At 38.9% G+C, this 14,369-nt stretch overlaps 1 non-coding gene across 1 annotated transcript; it reads right to left on the bottom strand.

Moving 5' to 3' along the window:
* Positions 1 to 865: 865 nt before the first annotated feature.
* TRNAQ-UUG lies at positions 866 to 938 on the bottom strand. The gene has a single exon. It is a non-coding gene; the product is annotated as a tRNA-Gln (tRNA).
* Between the last annotated feature and the right edge of the window lie 13,431 nt (positions 939 to 14,369).

Raw genomic sequence — 14,369 nt, 5'->3', positions numbered from 1 at the left:
AAATTCTTCTGCTAATTGGGGTTTAGTCCAATTTTGTATCCTTCCCTTCAAGGCTCAGGGGTCCAAGATTATCTTCTGTGTCTGTGTTAATTGGTTTACCTTTTCTTTGTTGAAGAGGGTCTGTGCAATCCTTCTGCCTAGTCCGCCATCATGCCGGAACTCTCCTGACGTATTTTTGAGGAGATATTTTTCACATGCAGCTGCTATGTGGGATAAAAATGTAGCAGTGTGTGCTTTCAGAGACACAGCCTTGGAAACCCAATGGTTCTACTCCACCCTATAGTGTGGCTTAGTGTTGGAATGGACTCAAGGGCAATGTTTTGTTTTGTTTTTTCCCCACATACATATTTTATTTGACAGTGTCTTTAAGAACAGTAAAGTATATAATCAATTAACTTACTTAAGTACAAAATTGATGACAGATACTATTAAACGTTACTGCTATATTTTAGAGAAAAAACTTGCCCCATATAGACATTCTGTTAGTATTCCTTTGGAACTTCTGCAGTTCAGAAGACCTGTGCCCTGTCTTTAATGGCCTATATACGTGAGAAATCAACAGACACATAATAAACTTTGCAACTATTAACTGAATACAAATCAATTTGCCATTAAAGTACTGATGATATGTAGAGGAGAACTAGTGCCTTCTGTTTCATGATTGTGAAATCTTTGTCATTCAACTCAATGCCCTAGAGTCAGATCTGACTCACAGTGACCTCTTCTCTGAGGTGGTATCACTACTGAGGTAGTGAGCCCAACCTTCTTTCAGAGGAGTGGCTGGTGGGTTTGAACTGCCAGCCTTCTGCTTAGTAGTCAAATGCCTTAGGCACTATGCTACCAGAGTTCCCAAACTGGTAGAGATCATCTGAACAGGGACTTGAACCCTGGTCCCTCAGATTCAAAGTCTGATGTGCTACCAACTGAGCTATCCAGGCCACAGATTCATTGTCATTAACTCCTTTTAAAAATCAAAACCAGGAATTATTAATAGAATGCATTAAAAAAAATTCCTTAAATACATGTTGGATTCACAAAGAAATCTTAAGCCTAGTGATTCTATTCTCTGCAATAATGCTCAGAATAAAAGTAATTATCCTGATAAGTAAAGCAAAATAAAACCACAGAAACAACCTACATTTGGTTTTCATTCTCTACATTTTTCCGGTGAAGATGATTTTGTTAGGCTTAGATAATTGCTTGAATTTTCTTTACTCGCTATGTATATGCAGCCAAAAAAAAAAAAAAAAAAAAGAGCATTTCAATGTCCAGAATATTTTTATTTTGGAGATGAAACTAATTGTTTTTAGAAACAAAAAACTGCCTTTTCCAGCAGGCACTTCAGTTTAAGAGTGGGCAACACCCTCTTGGCAGCTGTTATTTTACCACTAGAAAATGGCCTATGGTGCCTGAAAGATGGAGTCTTCCTTTGCATTGTTCCTTTAAAAACAGCATTTCCTTCTAAATGTTCCCATTTTCAAGAAGCTACTTTTACTCTTTTGGCACTCTGTTAGTTATGGTGGAACTAACTCTGATAAGATTTGACGCCCATTTGTGAGCTGGTCCGTTGTATATTTCAGGAATCCTCTTTCACTCTCAAAATTGTCTTTGTTTGGAAGAACAAATGTTGTCTGCTTTCATTCATGGCTTAAGAATTGTTCTCAAATGGCTGATACTCAAAATATTTGTTGAGTGAATGAATGAACTAATCAATGAGCTCTGGTAGCATAGTGGCTAAGACACTTGCCTGCTAACCAGACGGCTGGCGGTTGAAACCCACCAGCCACTCCTCGGAAGGAAGGTTGGGCAATCCTACTTCCGTAGTGATACTGCCTCGGAAACCCAAGGAGGGGTCGCTATGAGTCGGGGCCGACTCAACGGCACATAACAACAACAACAACAATCAATGAGCTTACTGTTGGTGCCATGATGTTGGGAGGAATATAATGGACTGATGTTCAACCAATATTTGCAAAACTTAGAGGCGATAGGCTCTGATTGGACCTCTTTCCTGCTACTTTATCCTGCTCTGGTTTCATTCCCACACACGAATTGTTGTGGATTGAATAATTATATCTGCCACCCCAAAAAATGTGCTGAATCCTAACCCCTATACCTGTGGGTGTAATCTTATTTAGAAATAAGGTTTCCTTTGTTATTTTAATTAAATTATACCTCACTAGGATGGGTTCTAGGAGCTCTGGTAGTGTAGTGACTAAGGCATTTGGCTGCTAATCAGAAGACTGGTGGTTCAAACCCACCAGCCACTCCTCGGAAGGAAAGTTGGGCAATCTACTTCTGTAGTGATACTGCCTCAGAAACCCAAAGAGAGAGGTCACTATGAGTTGGGTCTGGCTTGATGGCACATAACAACAACAACAACAATGATGAGGACAGGATGGGTTCTAATCTAATCACTTCTGATTTTTCTTTTTCCTAAAGCAGATTAGACTCAGAGATACACAAAAATGGGGGAGAGGGAGGGAGGATACAGACTTCTTGTGAGGATCATTTACAAGCCAAAGAATAAAGACCCTTATTTGAACTTTCAGCTTTGGAACTGTGAGAAAATAAATTTCTGTTCTTTAAAGCCACCCACTTATGTTATTTCTGTTATAACAGCACTACAAAAAAGAAAAAAGGAAAAAAAAAAAAAAAAAAAAAACTAAGACTTCTGTTAGCAGCTCACACTCAGTTTGCTGCTAAGTTAACAAATATATGGTGGTAAAGTTCAGCCAAAGCATGAGCTGAATGCATCTGTCAAAATAGCATGGTGGAGACATCTGACCTCCTCTAACTTCACAAGGGAGAAGAGGAATCAAGATCAACAACCCAAGGCTTATTCCTATGAAGCAGAAATCAGACATATATAGTCTTTCCAATCTTTTTTTTTTTGCCACCAATTCTGACACTAGCTTCCCTCCAATAGAATTCTGTTTCTCTGTTGCAATAATTCATTGCCGTGAATACACAGAAATCAGACAATACTCATGATTATGGCGTTTGTTAGGTTAAGAGTTTACAATTCAGGAACTGGAACAAATCAGGATACAGTTAGCCCTTCAGTCAGGATAGAATCTTCTTAGCTGTGCCCACAGGCAAGGCTTTCTCTGGCCTCTGAGTCCCTCAGCCTTATGGCCCCTTGGCCCAGCCTCTGCCCTGCCAATTAGTGCCCAGAGGCAATGCAATCAGCAGGTAAACCTCTCCCTGAAGACACCAAGCTCCCTTGTTCCAGGAGTGAACAAACTTAGGTCTACCTACAAATGCCCAGAGTTACCCTGCTCTGCTCTGCTATCCAGGCTTCTGACCTAAGTGCTCAGCTTTCTTGCTTGGTGGGTCAGAAAGCCAACATACCTTTCACTGCTTATCTCCTGGTTCTGCTTCCACCGCTTCTCTGCCTTTGCTTCTTGCTGCATCTCTCATTGTCTCTGGTGTTACAGCTTTCTCTCTCTGTCTTCTCGGTATTAAAATAAACAAGCAAAAAACAAACTCACTGCCATCGAGTCGATTCTGAATCATAGTGATCCCTTTGGGTTTCCAAGGCAGTAAATCTTTATGGAAGTAGATTACCCAGTCTTCCTTCCACGGAGTAGCTGGCGGATTTGAACTGCCAGCCTTCTGCTTAGCAATCAAATGCCTTATGCACTATGCACGAGAGCACCTTCTTCTGAGTGCAGGAGGTTCTCATTGTGGGGATCCAGGATCCAAAAGATGCACTCCATTCCAGGCTCTTCTTTCTTGGTGGAAGTAAGGTCCTCTCTTATTGTGTGCTTTTTTCTCCTTTTACTTTTTGTAAAATGAAAAGGTGTGACTCAAACAAGGGGAGTGACTTGAGTGAGGGTGGTAACTTGAGTGTATCCCACCCTAATCCTGACTAATTAACATAGTAATCATAACCTAATCCTCATTAACATAACATAATCTTGCCTCATTACCATGTTGTTGTTGTTGTTATGTGCCCTCCACTCAGACCTACTCATAATGACCCCTCCTTGGGTTTCTGAGGTATCATTACTGGAGGGAGGGAGCTCTGATAGCATATTGCCTAAGGCATTTGACTGCTGACAGAAGGCTGGCAGTTCAAACCCACCAGCCACTCCTCAGAAGGAAGGTTGGGCAATCTACTTCCGTAGTGATACCGCCTCAGAAACCCAAGAAGTGGTTGCTATGAGTTGGGACGGACTGGACGGCACATAACAACAACAAATCACTACAGAAGTAGATTGCCCAACCTTCCTTCTGAGGAGTGGCTGGTGGGTTTGAACTACCAGCTTTCTGGTTAACAATCAAGTGCCTTAGGCACTACACTACCAGAGCTCCTACATAGTAGTCAAGATTTACAACACTCAAAATGGAGAATAGTTATATAAGAGCACAAAATTAGGAATCATGGCCTAGTTAAGTTAACACATAAACCTAGATGATTTGTATGCCCCATAAAGTTTGAAAAGCACTGGTCAACAAGGTATTCTAAAAATAATTCTCAAAAAAATAGTAAGTACTGATACCCTTCCACTACTAGATATATGTCTTAAAGAGGTAAGAGCCAGGACAAGAACAGATATATGCACACCCATGTTCATCACAGCACTATTTACAATAGCAAAAAGGTGGAAACAACGTAGATGCCCATCAACAGAAGAATGCATAGCCAAACTATGGTACATATACACAATGGAATACTATGCAACCCTAAAGAATTTGCAGAACAATGCATAATGTGGATGAACTTGGAGGACATTATGCTGAGTGAAATAGGTCAATCACAGAAAGACAAATATTGTATTAGTCCATTATTGTAAAAAGTCAAAGAAAGGTTTATATATGGAAGGAAATTTTCTTTGCTGGTTATGAGGGTTGAGAGGGTGGGGAGGGAACACTGCTAGAAAGGGAGAGACAAGTATTGATTTGGGTGAAGGAAAGGGCAATGTACCAAATGTGAGTGTTCAACATAGTGGCATTGAGGAAGAGGAAGACATAGAGAGGTGCATGAGAAGTACAGACAACAAAGGTGAACCCTTTGCACACACAGTACTTCATTGTCAGTGATGGAAAACATTGATCTATGGGTGGATAGATGGGTGGACAGACTAAACAATTAAGTACATCTGTACAAAGGGGAGTGTGCCCATGATTATGTATAGTATTGGCAGACAATGTTTCTACAAGTGTACTTTTATGTTCTGTAACAATTTCTAGGTATATAGGAGAGCTGACAAGGGACAAAGTTGTAGTCACTTCTTGGCCGCAACCAGCTACCCAGAGGGAGCAAGTAGTTGGACCTATGGGCTTGGGAACATGGTCACAGGGGACATCAAGTTCAATTGGCATAAGATATTACACAAAACATTGTTCCTCCTCCTACTTTGGCGAGTAGCGACTGGGATCTTAAAAGCTTGCAAGCAGCCATCTAGATGCAGTGATGGGTCTCTTCTCATTCAGAGCAAAGAAGAATGAAGAAATCAAAGACATTAGTCCAAGGGACTGGTACACCATACAATCCTCAGTCTATATGACTATGAGACCAGAAGAACTAGATGGTGCCTGGCTACCATTTTCAACCACTTGGAGGGGGATCTATGTAGGAGATGCTGGATAGAGTGGGAGAACAATGTGGAACAAAACTTAAAATCATGAAAAAAAGGGACCAGGTTTGCTGGTCTGATAGGAACTGGTGGAAACCCTCAGACTATGGCCCCTTCAGGTCTGGAAGTGAGCCCACTCCTGTGGCTTCCAGCCAAACAAAAGACAGGCATATAAGCTGAACATTTACATTAGGTAGATACACTTCTTGGAGAGATCAATCATAGGAGAATAGAAGGTCTGTGTATACACAGGGAGATAGCTCAGGGAACAGGAGTGCATGGAGGGAAGGGAACAGGAGTGCATGGAGGGAAGGACACAGGGAAAAGGTAACTATGGGGAGGAAGTGGGAAGAGAGCTGTTGCATTGTGGGAAATTGTAGTGAATGTCATGAGACAAAGTATATGTGAATTGCTATATGGAAAATGATTTTGCTATGTAAATGTTCACCCAAATCACAATAAAAATTTTAAAAATAATAAAATAATTTTAAAAAATAAGTACTGGTGTCCTAAATTTTAAGGGATTAAATAAATAGATAATTGCCCAATTGCCCTCTGCCTACCAGTCTTTTTTCATAGATACTAGCTATGTTCTATGTTATCTTCATCAATTACTTTTGCTCTACCTCCTAAGAAGCTCTGGTGTTGTAGTGGTTAAAATGGTCAGTGCTATGCCAATGGTTTGAGGCTTGTTTCCACCAGCCGCTCTGCAAGAGAAAGATGTGACAGTTCTGCTTTCTCAAGATTCATAGCCTTAGAATACCTATGCGGCAGTTCTACAATGTGCTACCGGGTTTCTAAGAGTCATAATCAACTCAACAGTAACGGGGGTCAGTATTACCAGAGAAATTTTGTGCATAACCATTAGAAGTGGTTATAACAGAAAACATATAGTTGTTGTTGTTGTTATACGCCATCAAGTTGGACCTGACTCATAGCGACCCTTCCTTGGGTTTCCGAGGCGGTGTCACTATGGAAGTAGATTGGCCAACCTTCCTTCTGAGGAGTGTCTGGTGGATTTGAACCACCATCCTTCTGGTTAGCAGTCAAGTGCCTTAGGCACTACATTGCCAAAGCTCTGGAAAACACACATAGATATTATCTAAACAATGACAAACTATTCTGAAAGTAAATAAAGTGATACAAAATTAAAATTTAAGGTAACTGATAAACTTGGAATAATATTGAAGCAACATTATGGATCAGATATCAAAGTCTTTACTTTATCATTAATAAGGAAACCGCTAACCTATTCATGACAAAAATATAAAGAAAACAAAAAAAGTGGATCAATATTCAAAGTGACACTATGAACAGTAAGCAAGAAGTTATTTTTATGTTTCCTATAAATAAATAAATTTCCAGCAAAAATATGATATATGCCTAAACATTTATTTTTTTAAGTGACATTTAATGGATTAGGAAAATCCTAATGATATCTTTAAAAAATTGACCAAATCTTTTAAATATTATTTTCTGGTTTGTAGGATTAGAAGTAATTGTAACATTTCTTCCTTATGATTTTTGAATTTTGAACACTGAGATTATGTTTATAATAAAAAATGTATATGCTTATAAAGATAATTAATGTATGTGTTCAAACTAATTGCTGTCAGGTTAATTTCCACTCCTAGTGACCCCTCCTTGAGTTTCCAAGATGGTATCTATACAGAAGTAGATTGCCCAATCTTCCTTCCCATGAATAGCTGGTGGGCTTGAACTGCCAGCCTTCTGGTTAGCAGTCAAATGCCTTAGGCATTATGCCACCAGCACTAGCTCCTTTTAAATCTGAAACCTTCAGGTTAATATCTTAGTGTGGAGCAAAGTAGGTATGGAAAGTTACCAAGTTTCTTTTTTTCCCCCTCAGGGTGAAATTAATCAGTTCTAAAAGTGAAGATGTCTTAGGCTGGTTTCACTAGAGAAGCAAAAGCAGTTAAACTTATATGAATATATATGTTGTTGTTAAGTGGCATTGAGTTGACTCTGATTCATAGCAACCTTGTGTAAATGGACCAAACTGCCCAGTCATGTGCCATCCTCACATTGCTTGCTATGTATACATATATGTATATATATGTGTATATATATATATATATATATATATATTATATATATATATATATATAGAGAGAGAGAGAGAGAGAGAGAGAGAGAGAAATTTATCTCAAGGAAATGGAAATGACACACAGTTGTGGAAGCTGGCAAGTCCCAACTTCATGGGTCAAACATCTAGCTGGAGATTTTTGATGACTCACACAATTGCAGGGACAGAAGGAACCAAGATCAGCAGACAGTACAGTGGGCTGCTGGCTCTGGAGGCTGATGATCCAAGATCAACAGGTAAAATGGCAGATTGTTTGCTGGTAGACTACAAAGGCAAATGTTCCAAGATTGACAGACAAAATAGTGGCCCACTCATTGAAATGCAGGAACCAGAGATGTTGATGAACTGTATGCAGGATCAAGATCCAGAAGAAAACCAGAGACTTTTCCAAAGTGTGGTAGTTAAATTTGTATGTCAACTTGGCTGGGCCTGGTGGAGTGGCTGGTGGTAGTTAACTATTCCCCATGATGAGACTGGCAATCAACTTCATGGTGGGATCTACCACAGGCAGCTGAGTAGCTGCCTTTGGGATGTAGTCTGCTTCCTGTATATAAGGAGAAGTCTTGGGGATAATAGTCTCCAGTTTATGGCATGCTAGGACCCACCCTGCATGTAGCCATGTTGTTGTTCAGCAGCCTGCTATGCTCTGCCGACCTGGGGACTTACAATGGACTTAAATTAATGGCCTGTGGTTTGGTAACATCGGGACTGTACCTTTTTATTTGTCAGCCTTGGGCTTCTCAGCCTCAGTAGCCAGCAGCCCTCTGAGTGAAGAAAAACCTCTAGTTCCAGTGGGCCAGGAGCAGGAGGCACAGCTGGACCCCAAGGTTGAGGGGCTTTCACCCATCACCCAGGGCTTGGCACTTTGAACTTGGACTTAAAGCCTCCAAATTGTAAGAATAAACTCCTGCTTGTTTAAGCTAGCCCATTTGTGGTATATTCTTGTCAGAGCAGCACTAGGTAACCAGAACACAAAGACATCCATATATATACGAAGCAAACCACATCCCTGAGGAAATTCCCTTTCAATTAACTGGCTGCTCACAGCATATCTCATCATGGATGTGATTAAATCATATTGGATCTCATCATGGGGCATGACTACTTCATAACTGCTAGACTAGTAAGAATCGTGGCTGATACACAACCTTAGCTATCACAGTAGGGGAGGCAAAAGGGCCATGTTTAATCACCTATGTTTGATCTTCTAAGTCTACATGAAAACATACCTTCCCTTCCAGAAATTTCTACACAGACTACTGGATTCTGCAGAGAGCGTCTCTGATCATTAGACAATAAGTAGAATCATCAGACTTCCTCTCCTTCACTATTTGGTGTCCCAGTCTGTTTTAGAATAACAGAATGACTAGTTATGGGGATGAGGGGTGAGATTCACCTTTTTGCCTTCTGTACTAAGGGTTGCATGTGGAATGTGCACCTGCAGCAATGTCCTGGGGCCTCTATACCTTGGTAGCACCATGTTGATATGGTGACTTTGTTACAGTGTCTTGTCTTAGGAGCAATGAGGGAGGATAACACACTAACGCAGGGGAATTTTTAACAAGTACAAGCAATCCCTGACTTATGACAGGGTTCCTTAATGACCATTCCATTATAAGTAGGTCCTGACATAATTCATATGCCTTTCTTATTTTTTAGTTTTCATTGTTATTGTCTTTTATTCTGAGTACCTTTATACATTCAATCTTTATTTGTCTATGATGGTTAGAAATAGTACATATAAACTTAAAGATATGATGACATCAGTAATTTCATGCTGCAACATTGTCTGTAGTACATATTATTAATGATAAGGTGTACCAAAAAAAAAAAAAAAGGATGGTTATAAGGATTACCTGTAGTTTACCTTGAAAGGTGCAAATGAAATTACAATCCTTCAAATGTGATGGAGTCTGGAAGGGTATTAATTTGTTTAACATGCTGAGATGAATACTTGGTAGTAGTAATTAAAACAAAAATCCACCAAGTTGAAATTACTGTAGACATGTTCTATGGCATAGACTACAAAAATCTAGGTCACCTATTTATCTTTCTGTTGAAGTGGTTTCAAACTGATTTTCCTAGGAAATTCTTACCTTTCCCTCAGAGGCTTTCTCAGATCACTTTTGGTCAAGCTCCTCCTTTTTCATCAGCTTTCAGAGATTAACATTCCCTGTTAGAACATCTTTGAAACTTAAATGAAAAAATCTAATTAACTTTGTTAGCTTAAACTTGTTTTCCACTGGATACACTTTTCATGTAACTCTTATTACTATCTTGTATTATTAGTGTTCTGAGGAGCACTTTAAGAAATGATGCTCTAGAGACATTACCTTTTTTTGTTTGTTTTTGGTGAGACCTTAGAGAGGTGGGTTCTTGGACTTGCTGTTGGTGTCTTATCGAAATCTTTTAAGAGAAATTACTTTGATGTTATGCAATTATCCTATGTAGAGGGATATTATGAGAAAGAGATGGAAAAATCTTTAGGCTTTGAGAGGTTAAGTAACATGTTTGTTGTTGTTGTTGTTATGTGCCGTCGAGTCGGCCCTGACTCATAGCAACCCTTCCTTGGGTTTCTGAGGCAGTATCACTGCGGAAGTAGATTGCCCAACTTTTCTTCCTAGGAGTGGCTGGTGGGTTTGAACCACCAGTCTTCTGGTTAGCAGTCAAGTGCCTTAGCCACTATGCTACCAGAGCTCCTAAGTAACATGTTTGAGGTCACTGTATTAGTTTTCTGTTGCTGTGTATAGTAGTATTATCACATACATAGCAGCTGAAAACAGCACACATTATTATCTCACAGTTGTGGTCGGTCAGACGTCAGAGCAGGGCTTAGTAAGTCTTTCACTTCAGAGTCTCACAATGCTAGAATGAAAGTGTTGACTAGGGCTACATTCTTAGCAGAGGCTCAGCTGTGGGAGGATTGCTCCCACAGCCACATGGTTGTTGGAAGCCATTTGCTATTTGAGGAGTTGGATTGAGAACCTCAGTTTCTATTTGAGTATTGACTGGAGGCCACTCTCAGTTTCTGCCACATGGGCCTTCCCAACCTAATACTTGCCTCCTCAATGTCAGGGAAATTATTCTCCCAGCAAGACAAGTTATAATCATATGCAGCACAATTATAGAAATGACATCCCATCACGTTTAAAAAATATTCTATGAGTTAAAAACAATAGTTTCTCCCTATACCACTGGGGAGGGGATTACATAGGGCATAGATACCGGAAGTCAGGGATGATGGAGTCTGTCTGCGACAATCACAGAACTAGTAAATGCATTACAGAGTGTATACCAATCTATATCTGACTGTAGAAACTCATCATTAACAATTACACCATCAGACTATAGTACAAATATGGAACTGTAGTTCTGATTTTATGTCTCTTTCCTTACTGAGGTTCCAAAAATCTCACAAATTTTATTACCCAGCATTTCAGCTTTGGTCCTATCTCATTTGGATCACATGCTCAGAACATATACCTCTTCCTATCATCTTTATACCCCATCTCAATAAAAATTTATCTCTGATATTAACCCTTTTCTTAAGTCTCTACTTTCTCTGTTCATTGAATAAAAGAACATATTCTAATATAATAAGTACAAAAGTTACCTTACTACATAACACATTTAAATAGTATGCATATTATATCAATTCAAAAGAATAGCACAGATGAAACTTCTTACTGAGATGTCATTTCTGCTAACTTATAGCACCCTATTTCTCATGGCATAGGTAAGAAGTGTATATGATTTCAGATTCTTCCAACTTCTCCATACCTGCACATCCATCCCTCACACACATTTAAATCTCTGTAATTTGGGGGTAAGACTGAAGTAAAGTGAACATATTAGCCAGAATTTATTTATGATACTCTGCTTTTCAATCTGAGTCAATGAAACCAGGCAAATCAAAATAGCAATTAAAATTTCTAAATGTTTCTTCCTATTGCCTTAGGTTATATATACTTGGTCACTTCCATCTGTGACAGTACTATCTTAGTCCAGGGTTTACAAAACACAATTAGTACTGGATTCTAAGAACAACACTAAGCAATAGGTTGTATAGATCATGGCAAAAGACCTCTGAAATACAGCAGGGCAAGTCCAGGATGCATTCAATAGGAAAGCTTTACTGTATTATAACTTAATAAAAATTAAATGCCATAACTAAATGAAAGGCATAGGAAAATAAAAAAAAAGTAAAGACTCCAGAAAGATAAAGTAATGAGCTGAATAGTATTCAAATGCCACGGAAATTTGCAGATGGGAGAAGTCAATGTGTTTCCCAATAAATAAAATATGAATCAATCTTGCAGAGAGCACTTTGAATGCATTGCTTTTTTGGCTAAGGAAGAACATGCAACATTGTCAATATCGTGTTCATTGAATTTTAAACTCCATAAATTTCATAAAAGGTGACTGTTCCCCCATCATCTTAAAGGAAATGGAAATGGCTTATATAATAAATGTATTACAGCATTCAAATCCATTTGTAAAGAGAAAGAAGAGGTGGGCTCTGGCAATTTTCTTCTTTTATAGAATGTTACTGTGCTTATTGTGAACTTTGAAAAATCTCTATACATTGTATATTTTGAATTCCATCTACAAAAGGGAAAATGTTTACTTTGACCAGAAATTCCATAAACCATAATCTGTCCTCATTCTACCTTTCCAAATCCATCTGCTTCTGTTTCATCCTATCCACCTTACAATCCACATACATCCAAGTATCATCTGTTTTGTGAACCTGTTTTGTCTTTTCTGCAATACTGATTTCTTTCCTAGCACAATGCATGGCACATGGAGAGTATAAATATTTACCTAATGTCTCTGTTCCATTTTGTCTTTTGACAGTTTTGCCATACATATCTTCTCTACCTATTTAAATCATACCTATTTCTTAGGTCTAGGCTCAAATGCCTTTCCACCTTGGAGTTGTCCTCTGATTTGAAGTAAATTATTCCCTCTTCCATGCCACACAACTTATACTTGGCTTACAGCAAATGTTTGTTGTTGTTGTTGTTTGCCGTTGAGTCGGCCCCGACTCATAGCGACCCCTCGTTGGGTTTCCGAGGCAGTATCACTACGGAAGTAGGATTGCCCAACCTTCCTTCCGAGGAGTGGCTGGTGGGTTTGAACTGCCAGCCGTCTGGTTAGCAGGCAAGTGTCTTAGCCACTATGCTACCAGAGCTCCCACAGCAAATGTTTAGTTTCCATTTTTGTTAAGAGAGACTTCAATGAGAATTTGGGGAACTACTCTGAAATTTATGATTAAGTAGCAGGTGTTTGAAGTCAAATAAGGTTTGGTTAATATTTTATTCTCTAGCATTAGGCAATGTATCAGTTCTCTATAATACTGTGTTTCATTATCTATTTATCACAGTGATAACCTGTACTCTCTTTTATCTTAAAACCTGTTACCTACATCTTACCCCTGTCAATATGTTGGAATTTTGTACATTTCCTATTTATTTGATCTACTCATGTTGAACACGGGAAATAATTTAAGTTATATCCTTGAAGCAAAAGCGAAGCTTAAAGATTAAATACTGATCCATTTGAGACTTTGCCATGTTCATGGTCAGATAAACATAGGATACTGAGAGCTCATAAGAAAAATAAGATGACTCTATCATAATCAAAGGGAAGCAAAGATCTGGTATCAGTCAAGGTTTTGCAGAGAAGTGGAAGCAAATGCTGTTGTTAGGTGCCATCATATTGGTTCTGACTCTTAGTGACCCTCTGTACAACACAACAAAACAATGCTAGGTCCTGCACCATCTTCAAAGTCTTTGCTATGCTTGAGCCCATAGTTGCAGTTACTGTATCAATGCATTTCATTGAAGGTCTTCCTCTTTTTTGCTAACTACTACTTTACCAAGCATGATATCCTTATTCACGGATGGTCCCTTTTGACAACATGACCTAACTACATGAGAAGTAATCTGGCCATTCTTGTATATAAGGAGCATTACGGTTGTACTTCTTGCAAGACAGATTTGTTTGTTCTTGTGGCTGTCCATAGTGTTTTCAATATTCTTTGCCAACACCATAATTCAAAGGCATTGATTCTTCTTCAGTCTTCCTTATTCATTGTTAAGCTTTCGTATGCATATGAGGCTATTGAAAATGCCAGTGCTTCAGTCAGGTGTACCTTAGACTTCAAAGTAACATCTTTCTTCTTTAACACTTTTAAAAGGTCTTCTGAAATAGATTCGCCCAGTGCTATACTTTATCTGATTTTTTGACTGCTGCTTCCATGAGCACTGATTGTGGATCCAAGTACAATGAAATCCCTGAGAACGTCAATCTTTTCTCCACATATTTTGATGTTTATTGGTCAAATTGTGAGAACTTTTTTTTTTCTTTATGTTGAGGTATAATCCATACTGAAAACTATATGCAGTCTTTGATCTTCATCAGTAAGTGCTTCAAGTCATCTTCACTTTCAGCAAGCAAGGTTGTGTCATCTGCATATCACAGGTTGTTAATTGTAGGTTTCCAATCCTGATGTTGTATTCTTCATATAGTCCAGCTTCTTGGATTATTTGTTCAGCAGAAATGAAAAGGTGAAAGAGCTGACAGAAGATTTCAAAGAGCAGCTCGAGTAGACAAAGCCAATTACTATAATGAAATGTGCAAAGACCTGGAGTCTGAAAACCAAAAAGGAAGAACAC

Source organism: Orycteropus afer, unplaced genomic scaffold, assembly GCF_000298275.1.
Source record: "Orycteropus afer afer isolate SDZICR_OR568_19922 unplaced genomic scaffold, OryAfe1.0 scaffold00047, whole genome shotgun sequence".
NCBI lineage: Eukaryota > Metazoa > Chordata > Mammalia > Tubulidentata > Orycteropodidae > Orycteropus > Orycteropus afer.
Note: the sequence above shows the minus strand (reverse complement) of the source record. Positions and strands in the feature narration are given on the sequence as shown.